This window comes from Denticeps clupeoides, chromosome 8 (assembly GCF_900700375.1).
Source record: "Denticeps clupeoides chromosome 8, fDenClu1.1, whole genome shotgun sequence".
Classification (NCBI taxonomy): Eukaryota; Metazoa; Chordata; class Actinopteri; order Clupeiformes; family Denticipitidae; genus Denticeps; species Denticeps clupeoides.
This window is the reverse complement of record NC_041714.1, coordinates 6,669,552-6,683,497: the sequence shown is the minus strand read 5'-3', so window position 1 is coordinate 6,683,497 and position 13,946 is coordinate 6,669,552. Positions and strand designations below refer to the sequence as shown.

The 13,946-nt window shown below is 44.2% G+C and overlaps 1 protein-coding gene across 4 annotated transcripts in view; it reads left to right on the top strand.

Annotated features, from left to right (window-relative positions):
* Positions 1 to 217: 217 nt before the first annotated feature.
* tjap1 (tight junction associated protein 1 (peripheral)) overlaps positions 218 to 13,946 on the top strand; it is a 53,406-nt gene continuing 39,677 nt past the window's right edge. For all 4 annotated transcript variants that reach the window (XM_028988806.1, XM_028988808.1, XM_028988807.1 and 1 more), the window contains exon 1: positions 218 to 486. The gene's annotated coding sequence lies outside the window, so the exon portion shown is untranslated. The remainder of the gene's footprint in view (positions 487 to 13,946) is intronic.

Here is a 13,946-nt window from a genome sequence, read left to right as displayed (position 1 = left end):
GAATAAACAGGATACAGTCTGTAATGCCAGTAAACAATTAGAAAAAACGTGCATAATCTAATTCTATAATTACCGGTCATGATGACACGATCGCTTAATTCTAGCTCGTATCTGGCATGCATTCCGTGAACGTGACCCAGTTAACCTGGAACTCGATCCCACCTGCTGTCCGTCCCGACCGGTCCCGCGTCAGCGCGCGCACGACGCCGGGATTCCGGAGGATTACCCGGCGTGCCCCGCGGGGAAGATGGCGGTCGAGGAGGAGAGGAGGAGATGAACTTTATCTCTCGCCGGGAAGCGGCCAATCTCGAGCACAGACCGCCAGCGACCGCGCCCCGGCGCTGGGAGGAGCGCCGCTCGGACGCGGCGCGGCGTTTTCCCGGGGAACGTAGAACCAGAGAGGCGGCGGGACCGCAGCCGGAATCTTTTTTTTTTTTTCTCTCACGGTTAAAGTTTACTTCAGCCCCGCGTCCCCCTCGCCAGCAGGTGAGTGCGGCCAGGACGCCGCGTAACAGTCGCTCCGTTTCCCCCGGAAAGTTAGTTTAAAGGCCGCCGTCAGGTCTGTGCGTTTTACGCGAGGAATAAAGCGTTGGCTCGGAAAGGCGCCACAGATTTCTTTGTTGTTGTTTTTTCTGCGCTCCGGTAGGCTGTACTGGGTCGTCATCTTGGTGGGTTTATCTGTCGTTTGTCGTGTCGTGGTTTGCCCGCGTGTGAAATGCACGGTGACGAGACGACATGCGACATGCGGGTGTCGACGTTTCTCCGGACGCACCTGCATATGCGAGCAGCCGTGGAAAGAATGAATGAAACGAGGCTTGTCGCGTGGAAGTGTCGCGTCGCGGTCGCCAGCCCTGGTCCCCCTGCGTTCCAGAGAGTTTATTATCGGGGAATCGGCTGGCGCCGGAACTCCTTTCCAAACGACGGGACAAAGTTGGCACCGCACGCGCCTCACTTAATTTTTGTCAATTTTCCATAGTTTTTACAGACAATGTCGCAGGTGAAGTCACCTCTGATCGGTCGATTTATTTTGGGGATTGCAAGCCAAGTCGCCGATCCCGTCTTATTTTGCCGAGCTGGCGCCGGTGCTCGTCTCTGCTCCTAAAATGGATTGGACGAGTGACGTCACGTGTGCCTTACGTGTGCACCTTGAAATGGCTCTCAGTGCCTTTAAATAAATCATGTCACAGTCAAGTCGCTCTCGGTGGTCCCATGCGACCCCCACCCTCCTTGCAAACGTTTGTTTAAAAGCAGGACACAGACCCGGGCAGCGAGCATTAAGTACAGATTCGCCTTTGGAGATAAACAATTAATTACCCTTCGCTAAGTGCTCTTCTGCCACGGGCTGGTTTATGGCCTGCCTGCATAAAACCCCGCGCCCCGTCCCGTGTGATGTAGTCACGATACGGCAGTGAAGATGGAGGAGACGCAGTATTATAGGGGTTATTAGAATAATAAGGATTTTTGCTTTCTGATTCCCAGAGCGGGAAGACGGACCAAACGTGGACTGAGACTGGTCTTAGATCAGCACACATCAAACTTTGTGAAATGTCGTATTACCATCATTTTTATTCAAACACTTGTGATGCCACTAGCAAGACTGCCGTCATCCCACTCAATGGTCCTATCGTAGACCTTGTTTTTCCGGATTATGGAGGGATCCAGATTTTTATAATGCAGAGACTCCTGGTGTAAAAGGATGACTCAGCTCATATTCTTGGGAAATATTGAACTATGCCGTGTGTGGGTTGTTGGTAATTCTGATAAATGCTGTAAAATGTAATTCAGGATTCAAGCGATTTATAGTCAGTACAACCATATACACAGTGTCTTGAAATACTGTTTCACACAGGACCATTTTTGTAAATACGTACCCATACAGACTGAGAAAATATATATAAAACTTTCTGTACACTAAACAATGAGAACACCATATAAGATGCTTTGAAGTGGTCTGGACAGGACAAACGTGTGCAAAATGAGCAGATTTAGAGTGAAACGTCAGAAGATGTATAGTATATAGGAATGTATAGTCGGTAACGCCGTTTTTCTTAAAGATTGGATGTTGATGTTGGTCGGCTGCTGGCCGCTCAGCGTTGCTGATCATGGTTGTTGAGGGTTGGGTGCTGCAGCCTTTTTCAGCCTCCTAATAGCAAGTTGTCCAGCGTGCACTGGCGATAAGCAGTAATTGTCCACTTATCCACGTGGGATACTAGATGGTTAGAATCGGATGGAATAGATTGAGATAGATGGGTGTTGTGGGAACTGTCCTTCGTCAGAGCGTGCTAGTCACTCTTCATTTGTGTAGATGAAGCAGCCACTAGTGCTCTGAAGGTGTGTGATGAGTGTGTGGACAGGAGCCTTGGTGGCAGAGGAAATGTTGAGACGAGTCAGTAACTGGCTTCAGTGACCTCTACACACACACACACACACACACACACACACACACACACATTGTACACAAATGTTAAAATCGCCATGTATATACAAAAAAAAAAGCTAAATGTGAACGGCAAATTTTGTTGGACTTTTCTTGATACTGCTACAAATCATTCAGCAGATATTTGTAGCAACTGGCAAAAAAATCTACTTTTGATTCTCGTTCATGAAATCAGCCACTTCCCTAAACGTCAACAACGTCAGCTTCTTTCAGAAATGTCACATAGCAGTTACATAAACCAGTTGTAGGGTGTCCAGTGAAAGTGCATCACTATGCTGATGGTCCTGATGCAGATCGACTCTCCACTTAGCAGAAGAACAGTCCAAGCTCCTGCGGTCCCTTTATTATTTTATTTTTTAATATTACATAAAAGCAGAAAGTTTGGTTTATTTAACGTCCCTGTCTCATGTACGAGCGGTTACTGACGTTTACCCGGCTGTGGAGGAACTGAAGTGCTGCAAACATAATAAACAGAGAGAGAAATTCTCTTTCTTCCCGGCAGGCCTCCTTTCTCTGCATGTTTCACCAGAGTTTCCACCACTACACACCGACCCAAACCTGTTAAAACTGAAGCCAAAAACGACGTCCGTGGCGCCAGCTGAGGGCGGACTGAATACAGACTGTTTTTTGGTCTTTGGAGAAAATCTAAGGCTGAATGTGACACGCAAAAATGTCTGTGTGGCTTTCTAAACTCTCGGTAAGACAATAATGTCATGTTGCAGATCTCTGGACACTCCGAGACTGTTAGGATCAGCTTTTCCTCTATTCCTGCTCCATGTGTGTGTGTGTTTTGAAGTGGCAGAAAGTAGCTACGCTGTACTCAGATCAGGCCGCCGCAGTCTCTACCGGCACTACTTTTTAACTAGAAAGTCATTATAACACAATCGATTATGTTCTTCACTGCAATATCGTCCAAGTCGATTATACGATTAGTTTCAACACCCCTACGGTACATGCCTCTATCGCATATATCACACAAGTAAACACAAACACGAGAATCTGCTGAGAACTGGAGCCTGCAGAGCAGAATGAGAAGATCAGCACGGTGGCCTTGTGTGCTCCAGCACAATAGATCTGGTCCAGATAAGCGGTGCCCTCCGGTGCAGGCGAGAGGAAACCGGCTGTCTGGACACTGGAGCACATTTGTTTATTAGATCTGTGGCTTTGACCTGAGGGAGCGAGCTGGAAATGCCAGGCAGTTTGATCACAGCAGCCCAGTCCGCAGCAGAAATGTCTGATTTCAGTACCGCGGCTGTGTTTCTTCCGCTAACCTTTTTGGATTTCTGAGGCACCTTCCAGCAGTACATATTTATCTACAGTATAACATGTCAAAAGAAGTGAGGGTAAAAGGACATTTCATTGACACGCTTTGTGCTTTCTTCACTGCTTATGTTTTTGCTGCTTTCTGGCATATTGAGTAAATGCTCTCCCTGTGACCGAATGTTCCATTTAACAAGGTAATTTTCACTTCAAAATGTCATAGATTTCTGATTTACCTCCAGGGAGCCTAAATCCATGATTGTTTTCTGGCATTAACTCTGATCCAGAGGGATACAGTAGGAGTCTGGAAAATATGAGTTGCTAGTCAACGTGAGTTCACATGAAGGAACTTGGTGCAACATCTGATATGAATCTATTTGAATTTGGTAATTGGAGATAAAGGTTATTGATTTTGAGATGGTTGTACAGTTTGATGTTTTTTAGTCATATGATTGTGGGGAAGCTAAAGCCCCATCGCTCCCATTGCGTTTAAGCCTTCAATTTATTGAAAAGTGATCTAAGTATTGTTTCCTAATTTCAGACTCAAATGTTATAAAATGAACATTACACATATTTCTTTAACATACAGAGATTCAATGTACTACTAGAAATATAATTTTGCACAATCAGAAAAACTCAACATATTTTTATTGAAAATATTGACAATTGTTGGTCAATTTTCTCAGTCCCTTGAATGAAGAATTCTTGGTCCTTTCATTCAAAATTGAATCACCCTGAAAACTCGGGTTTGAGCCATTGTGGAGTAAATGAGTAGCAGGCAGTCAAGCTCATACAAATATTAAGGCCCCGCCCACATAGTTCTTCAGAGAGGCCAAAGTGAGGTCAGATTTCGCTCCTTTCCACTTTGTGTATGACTTTGCTGGACGTTTCATTTTGTATGTTGTAAGCCAGTGATTTTGTTGTATTCTTGTACATTTAAGGTTCTCAATGTTTTTGTGTTTAGTGGGGAATTTGTAAAGAGCTTGATAATGGCCGGTTCTCACAGTGTTTGTCGCTTCCCATCCACTGTGCCCCAATTCCAGCAAAATAGACTTTGGAATCCTCATTTCAATTCTTGTGCAAATTCTTCCTTTTACCACATGCTGTCGTTGTCACAGTGTCACACTGTCCTTAAGGCTTTTTGTTTGCATTAATCCAGTTATCTGTGACATGCTTGTAGTCTGTAGGTTTTACCGATCTGCTAAAAGACAATCGTGTCTAGACTAGTGATGATCTGATCTGAATATCGGTTATCGGTCAATAAACGACAGGTAACAATTAGATTGGGGGTCGGGGACACTGCGCCAATCCATGGAAACCATTTATTCAGTTTAATTGAAGGATGTTTTTATGAATGTGCTATAATGTACACACATGTAATTACATGGAGGGAGCCAACAATGAAATTCCATCATTATGGAGGTGCTTTATACATCAAAATGTTCCACAAAACTTGCAATATTTTAGTAAAGCTCTTCCAGAAGCATCATACCACAGAACACGTGGACACAAAAAGGTGTAGAGAGCAGCAGTGTCTGGAATAAAATGCAGGCTTCCTGTCTGAGGCAAACATTGTGGTTGGTGAATGGTGTTGATGACGTCATTTCTGTGGATACCCCCTCAACTTCTATAGGCAGCTTTCATCCTTGTCCCGCCTCTCTCCTCCTGATTAGCTACTGACACAGAAACGACGCATCTCATCGTGGGACTGGATCTCTGAATCGCAAAGTGTCTGTAATTCTGCACCACGGCTGAATTTCAGAAAGAGTCTTCAGATAAAGTATTAGGGGACAACTAAGACCGATATAAAAGCAAAAACCATTTCATGCCAGCTGCTGAAAAAGCGTAACTCCCCGGATGGGAATAATAAATGTATGTCAAGATAATGTCATTGGATGGCTTTGTCGTCTTTGGTAAAATAATGGACGCTGGGATGGCGGTTGGTTAGGGAAGATCATGCTGTAGGTTATGAGGTGAGTTCTCTATATTAGCTTTGCATTTTGTAATTTAAGACTTCTGTTTGGGATTTGGGCTTTGTAGGTGTGTATGTGTTTTCTCTTATTAATTTCCTGTTTCCAAACGCTGTAGGAGTGTGCGGTATATAAGAGTGTCTATATTTGTCATCTGAATAGGACTCATGGGCCCTGAGGGCTGTGGACCGCTTCTTATGTGCAGACCGAGAGTCTGTATGGCAGCACCGGTCCGTAATAGCCCTATTTCCAGCTGCCAAACTTATTCAGGGGCATTCTTGAACCCTTTCCAGACTTCTCTCGTGTCCCATCCATTCTTGTCTTTTTATTTCTATCCATTCGTCCTCCTTTGCGTTTTATGTTTAATATTTCAAATCAGAATGCAGATATTACTGCATTAATGCGATGAGGGAAAACTGTGCAGTGTTTGGTTTTAATCTGAAACAGGATTAACCAAATAGATTAGAACTGATTAAAAAAAGTTTTATTAGTAAGGTGTAAACCACTAGTGGTTTGCTCCTTGTATATAAATGTCCTGAAATTTGTGTCCACCAGTGGTACTCCTTTGCAGGGTCAGATGTCTTATCAGTTTGGAAGACATCAGCCAAGATCAGGTAGCTTTTTTTCCACGTCCTCCCATCACAAAGACCTCTGTGTTTTCTGGATGCCTCAGAGAGGCGCTCTCATATTTCCAGGACCTTCTATATTTGTGTCTGTGTGTTAATCGCATGTGTTAATGCTACCTAGAAATCTAGATCTTTAAATAGTTTCGTACAGTTGTCGAACGGTCCTGTCTGTTATCCTGATGTCTGACTCACCTTTCGCTCTGACTTCCACTCTTTTGTTTCCCCTTTTTCTCCTTGGGGTTGCAAGTGATTATGGTGATTGTGCCAAGTGCACATTACAGCCTCCACAGCCGCCAACCTTCCACCACCCATAACTGTGAATCATCGCGTCTGAAAGGGCCGGCTCAGCACAGTCCCTCCATTCCAGGGGCCTTGAGCAGGGAGCCAGAGGGCAGTCATGACAAAAGAAACCTAAAGTGATTACAAATCACATCACCGGCACAGACTGGGCTGCCAAGTCTGCCGCTGTGACGTTTTTTTTTCCTCCACGCAGGCATACGCAGGCAGCCATGTACCATAAATTCCGAACTGTAGAGCGCACCTGTATGTAGGCCTACTCGTTTTTAAAAGAGAAAAGAAATTTCACATACACGCGTTGAAGCATGAGATATTAACGGAGCAAGGTGTATTAAATGGCAGTAATATCTACTACGTACATACCGCAAATGCTTTTTTCAGAGCAGTGCTTTATAAACAGTATGTAACGCTCTGTTTTGTGTTCTGGATTGTGTACCAGATGGAGGCTAAATAAGTCTAACGCACATTTATTTAGCACGCAAGCAAATGCGCATACACACGGTTGCAAGACATAAGCGCACACACACACACACACACACACACACACACACACACACACACACACACACACACACACACACACACACAGAGTGTTACTTGTGGGATGGCTATACACTGCACTGGGAAAGAGGTTTTTTGTATCGTCACTGTGGAAACTGAAATGCCGGCTGTTTCAGAGGTCCCCCTTATCGATACGAAAAGTCCAGCTTGGCATTTAGTGTTTGATTTCCCAGAAGAGAGCATGGTTGTTAATTAAATGTATGACTTATCTGTTATTTACCCTTGTTTACTTCCCACATCTAGCTATGATTGCCCATATAGGGCCCCAGCTTTCCGGAATGGGCCAGCTCATGTTGGATTGCATTTGCTCCTGACCCCAGGGTATAGGATAGAAATCGACTGAAAGTAATAAAGGAGAGGAGGTGAAAAGAAATGTCTTCTCTCATCTGGATTAGAAGCGTACATGTCCAATATTTTCAGCATTTTCTCCGAGGGATTTTCAGCCTTAGACTTCTATATGAAGTGACTGCAAAATATCCCTGGGGGGTCTTTGGGAAATCAGAGCTCCACAGGAGGCCTGGAGTATCCCCAAGAAACTGATTTTTGTATGCATGCATCGCTTTGTTTTTTTCCATTGAATTAACATTTTTTTCTATGATCTGAAAATCAGCAGAAAAAAGGATTGACCTGGACCAAATTATTCTGGTTGGACATCCAGGCTGTAGCATCTGCAAAACTGACTCGTTGTTTGCTGCGGACCAGTCAGGGGGTGTCCATTCTGACCCGTGCCCACCACTGAAATGTTAGTTCTGTGTGATCTGTAAAAATTCGACAGCTGGCTGAAGTCACCATTCACAGTTCAGTTCCAGGCTTCTGAGCTCTCCACACCCAACCTGGTGGCTTTTCTCTCCAGTCGTGTGTGTGTGTGTGTGTGTATCTGTCTGTGTACCCCCCAGAGAGATCAACATGTCACGACTACTTCCTGGCTGAGCTGAAGGACAGGAAGTGGGCAGGAACTGGGCGGCGCCTGCTTGTGGTGTTTTTAATCTCAAATCGGTGTCTTGAATAGAGCGTCCCCATTAGGACCCCAGCTATTACATTTTGTTGAAATGACTTGTTCCTAAGCACGAGTGGTTCTAAAAAAAAAAAAAAATTATAATAATTTTCATCCCTCTTTTTGACCTGCTTTTTAGTTTCTCACTCATTCTCCCCTCCTGCTGTATTTCTTAACCACCCCAGTCAAAACCAATACATTAGCCTTGTGACGTTGTTCATTTGAAATGACAGATTTTTATCTCCGTCTTTGTTTACATCCCCTCCCAGTTCTTCAGACTGCATCGGCGGCTGAAGCCGTGAGCCTCTTACATCACAAGCTGCTGCGGCATCTGTTGAACGGCTCTATCAGAGAGCGTCAAGCATGAAATCGCTTCTCCTCTCGCAAGAGCTGTAAGATAAACCTGCCCAGTTGTCGGGAGGAGCGGAACTGGCCCGGAGAGTCTTGGTGGTGCCGTGTGCGTGTGTTGGGTCAGCATTGTGCAGAAGGCAGGTTAATGGGAGAGAAAACATGGCTTTGCACCCGAAAGGGCCGCACCATCTGTGCTCAGGACACGCCCGCTCGGCTGTGCCGTTCCTTCGACCTCCCTCTGCTTGTCGCGCGCCGTGTTCAGATGTCAAACCCATCTTGCAGTACAGTCTGAATTTCTGAACGGGTTCTTTTTCGCTGCCTGAGTGGCTTTGTGTTTCTTTTTACATCGGTGTGAGTCGGTATTGCACTGCGGCCCTCTTGTTAGGACCATTCTGAATCCCTGCACTGCACCAAGGATGGTGGAGCTTGCATGTTCTCCATGTGGTGCGGGTCTCCTTCTGTGTTCTGGGCGTAATCTCTAAACTGATGCATCGCGATGCAGCCGTGGAAGATTCTGCATCGACGCAGTGCAGAACATAATCTGTTATATGATGATGATGATGTTGCTGGGTGATTTTCCGGTGGTGGTATTCAATTTCTCGTTGAACAGTAGTGCCGGTAGTGACTGTAGCTGCCTGATGTGAGTTCAGCCCTGTGCACATGATCGTTCGAAATGATCGCCCTCTCAGGGGCAGTGGTGGCCTAGCGGTTAAGGAAGTGGACCCGTAATCAGAAGGTTCGAATCCCGATCCGACACTGAGGTGCCACTGAGCAAAGCACCGTCCCCACACACTGCTCCCCGGGCGCCTGTCATGGCTGCCCACTGCTCACCAAGGTGATAATTAAAAGCAGTGGACACATTCCGTTGGCAACGTGTGCTGTGCTGCAGTGTTTCACAATGACAATCACTTCACTTTCACTTCACTCATTGCATGGTACTGAATGCCCATATGGATGCTTTGAAAAACGTTCTGTGTTCTATCCGCACTCACCGGAATGCCACTGGTTCAGACATTCGTGTGAACGAGGCCTCAACTCTTTATCTTAACTCTCATCTCACTGACATATGTAGAAAAACTGAAGGGTTGCATTGTGATGCATTGATAATTGTGTTCGAACGGAATCATGAGACCAGTAAAGGTTCAAACCTCTAGCATGTATGCTTGGTGAGTTGGTGACCCTAAATTGTAGGTGTGTGAGTTGATTGTGTGTGTGTGGCCTACATTAGGTTGTTATCTAGTCCTGAGTGAATTCCTGCCCTCACTTATCTCCTGGGATGGTCTCCAGCGGTTGCAAACCTACTTCGATGCAAGCGCTTGTTGTTTTATGTGTGTGTGTGTGTGTGTGTGTGTGTGTGTGTGTGTGTGTGTGTGTGTGTGTGTGTGTGTGTGTGTGTGTGTGTGTGTGTGTGTGTGTGTGTGTGTAAATCATGGATTCCAACATTTGCTTGGCACAGGCAGTGTGGCATGGAGTCTTTGATTGACCCTGATGGCTTTGTACTCGGATGCCTAGTAGGTGGCGTTTTTCACTTCTTTCACAACTGCAGTTGCTTTATCAGTAACTTCTTGGAGGGATGATGACGCAGAGGCTGAATTACTTCTGGGAACTTCTCACTCAGCGTTTGATTTCCTGGCTAATGGCAGAGCACTTGGTGCTTAGCTAATGAATTGCGCACTGCTGGGGACCGCAAAGAGGTGTGTGTGTTGGTTGATTCTGGCTCAAGCAAAGAGGCAGTGAGTTTGATTGTAAGCCTTAACAAGCGTCCTTGTGATGACTCTTATTATGTTAATTGGCAATCAAAAGCTAATCGTCTCTCTGCCTAAAGATTGACATTTCCTGGAATTGGTCAAGAGTTTGAAAGGCACCGTTAGCGATGTACCTATAGACCCGTCACCCACTGGAATTATCAGGTCAGTCCAAAGTGAAAGAATGTGTGAGCAGCAGTTGTATCTGTGGAGTATGTAAAAATGGGCTATATACAGATGTTTAATAATGGAAAACGTGCAGTCTCTCGCTTTAGGGTTTAATTGCTGTCACATCTACTAGATCAACATTTGAAAATAAATTAAGCTGGACAAATTTGGGAGTGGAGCGGCTATTTATGACTGTCCCCGTTATATAATTTGCCAATAATTCAGTCCCAATAAAACCTCTGTTTACGTTTATCTTACCTGAGCGAACGTGGAATGCAGAACAAAAACAATAATTTACAACGGTCAATCAAATGAATAATTTAATAATAATGCATGTGCATATGTATTCAGTATTCCGCAAATGAAGTGTGTTGGGAATATCCATTGAAATTGTTCAGCTCTCGGAGCAATTCCAGCTGGTGAAAGATCGCAGCGGTGTGTTTGCAGGTGTGTAGGTACATGCGCCTGCCTGGAGGAGTGTATACGTGTGCTGACTGTCAGCTCCTGGCATGCAGGGCTTCCTCACACCTTCTGACCCCACGGTTCAGACCTCTGATTGAAGATTCGTCCTTTGTTCTTTTCTCTCTTGCACCTATACATGTGCAGAAACTTCAGTCAGTAGGGATGGGAATCAGTATGAATTGTGATTCTCAGTGGCACTTCAGTATTATAATTCTGCAGGTTTTTCTCTGTGTAATTCAATTGCAGATATTTTATTTAAAAAACACAATTACAGTGTCATCAATACAGAAATAATTTATAGTAAAATTTAATTGAGACATAATATAAACACTTGCTGCATTGCAAAAATTAAACCGATCATTTTCTGCGGGGAGAACCTGGGAGAACATCATTGCATCATACAATGGAAGTATATTTCGAATTTAGTTTAAGAAATCCAGACACTGCCTTTATTTATTCCAGCAGAGTGTAGCTGGCGTTTCACCTACTGAGTATACTTTCATCCGCTGCTGATCGTGACAAACCTCCATGTCCTTAGTGTAGTCAAATCCGTGGCTTCAAAGTCACCTTCCAGTCTCACCTTCAAGGCCCTTCGTATGGCCTTTTTAATTCATTTGCAGGACAAATGTTGCTGCGGACGCGCTTTCTTTTCAATAAAGGAAAATGTCCCCACCCAGGGGTGGTAGTAGCCTTGTGGGTAACACACTCATCTATGAACCAGAAGACCCAGGTTCAAACCCCCCTTACTACCATTGTGGCCCTGAGCAAGACACTTAACTCTGAGTGTCTCCAGGGTGACTGTCCCTGTAAATACTGATTGTAAATCACTCTGGATTAAGGGCGTCTGATAAATGCCGTAAATGTAAATATATAACGTGAGTGTTTGGTATGGCATCGCTTTACATTAGACAAACCGTAGTCAATTTATGTAGAAGCAGAATGACGTTCCACATACTGAGCATACTTTCATCCGCTGCTGATCATGACACACCTCCATGTCCTTAATGTTGTCAAATCCCATGATAGATGCCAAAAAGAAAAGGGCTTTCAATTAATTGTTGGCCATATATTCAATGGGTTCTTGTGGTCATGCATAATTACATGGTTAGATAGATAATGTGTGAAATATAATAGATAGATAATGTGTGAAAGTAAATAACTTTCAGAATAATTTTGTGTTTTGTGGCGTGATAACTAGAAAAAGCTATGTTGGCAATCATGACTACTTTCCAACTTTTTTTTCTTTTTTTTATTTGTACCTCCGTGCTAGAGTTTGAGTCAAATAAAATGCATTTCGAGCTAGTAGCAAGAAGGGCAAGAGTTAAAGGCTTGTTGTAATTAGAAAGGGGGGGGGCATCTTTCTCCTCTTAACCACACATTTAGTGTGTTCAGAACTTTATGGCGAAAATGAGAAGGATTTGGCTGAGCGTGTGCGCGCGTTTAGAAAGTGATCAATAGGATGGAAAATTGCTTCTTGCAGCCACTAGCTTCTCTCTGGTGACTAATTTTTTTTAAAAGAGTGCACAGCACTGCTAGATGACTGATAATGAGGAACGTGATCGACATCATGCAACGGATTCAAGGCTGCTCTCAGAATACCTTGCTTTATCTCTCGCTGCCATTCTTTATGCTGTAGCACATGTGACCTTAGGTCACGTTGAAGTATATCGCATGGATCTGCAGGCGGCTGTCTTCAATGTCCTCTCATGAGCACCGCATCCAGGTCTGTCTATTCATCTGTCCCACTGAGAAAGGTGTGAAAATGACAGAATAGTGGGGCAGAGAGCGAGGGAATGAGAGTGATGCAGATTTGCCCGGGCAATTGGATTCTTTCTGTTTGAGAGAGCTGCTATAGTATGCTGCTGCAAAATTCTATACTGGCACATCTATGACGAACTGTGCCTGGAGAGGAAGAGACGTTGCCAAGCAACTCTCCTCTTTTACGATGTCTGTCAATCACTTGCTAGGCACTGTCATTTTGTAGTGGTAAACGTACAGGTCCTGTTTGTGTGTGATCAGTAATTTGTTTTTGAATTTGAGAAACTTGTCCTTGCCTAGCCTTTACCATGGTGATCACCCTGTTCCTCTCAGATATATTTTTGCGAGTATTTGGTCTTTAGGCTTATGCAGAACCTAATGGTTCTTAAAGCATTAAGAATGCCATTCGTTCATTTATTTAGAAATGAAATTTTAATTCAATTTATTGCACACACAGGTATTGAAAGACTCTTGGAATGCATATGTAGGCCTGTCACTTTACTGTGTTGGTTTCTTACAATATGCAATTATACAATTATTTTATAATTTTTCTGACAGATCAACAGCACAAGCTATAAATGGCAAAATCTGGGTTATGCAGAGGGTTCCAGAGAGCGCTGCCTGATTCAGCGGAGCACTGTACAGCATGGTGTGATGGTGAAGTGGAAACCAGCTTCACTTGAAATCTGGTGAATGGGGTACTGCTGCCATTATGACTGGCTGTCATTCAGAATTTATATATACATACACACACAATTTGTGTGTACTGGAATCCATGCATAATTAACAGCGGCAAAATGAATCAAAATTATGTTTTAGTATGAAAATGTGACTGTGCTACCAAACCTAATGATCATCATGCACCAGTACACAAGACACCATGCGTCTGCCAATCTCAGTTTTCAGGACATGTGTCCTCTGTGGTGTCCGGTTCGAAAGCCAATCAGCAGCAACTATAGATCTCTCTATGGGTTTAGTGATGGGCAGATGGAGCGATTTACTGTTTTGGGTATTGGAATTCGGAACTGACACAATTCATCTTTCTGTGTTTGGTAGTATTGGAGCGTTTCAGTCGATACCCCAGAAGTTCTGCACTCAGCCATCCTCGCAGTTGGGGGACGCTCCGCATTAAGCTAATGAATTTGATCAGAAAAATGAGTCTGAGTGACCGAGCTGCTGTCTTTTCATTTCTGTTAGCATGGTCGGTCTGAAGTGCCTTGTCATTTTCATTAGCCGATTTTTATTTTTCATTTTCATTCATTAAACTTGGGATTGGCTTGTAATTAGATTAAAACCTTTGCGTTTTCGACTGCGTAG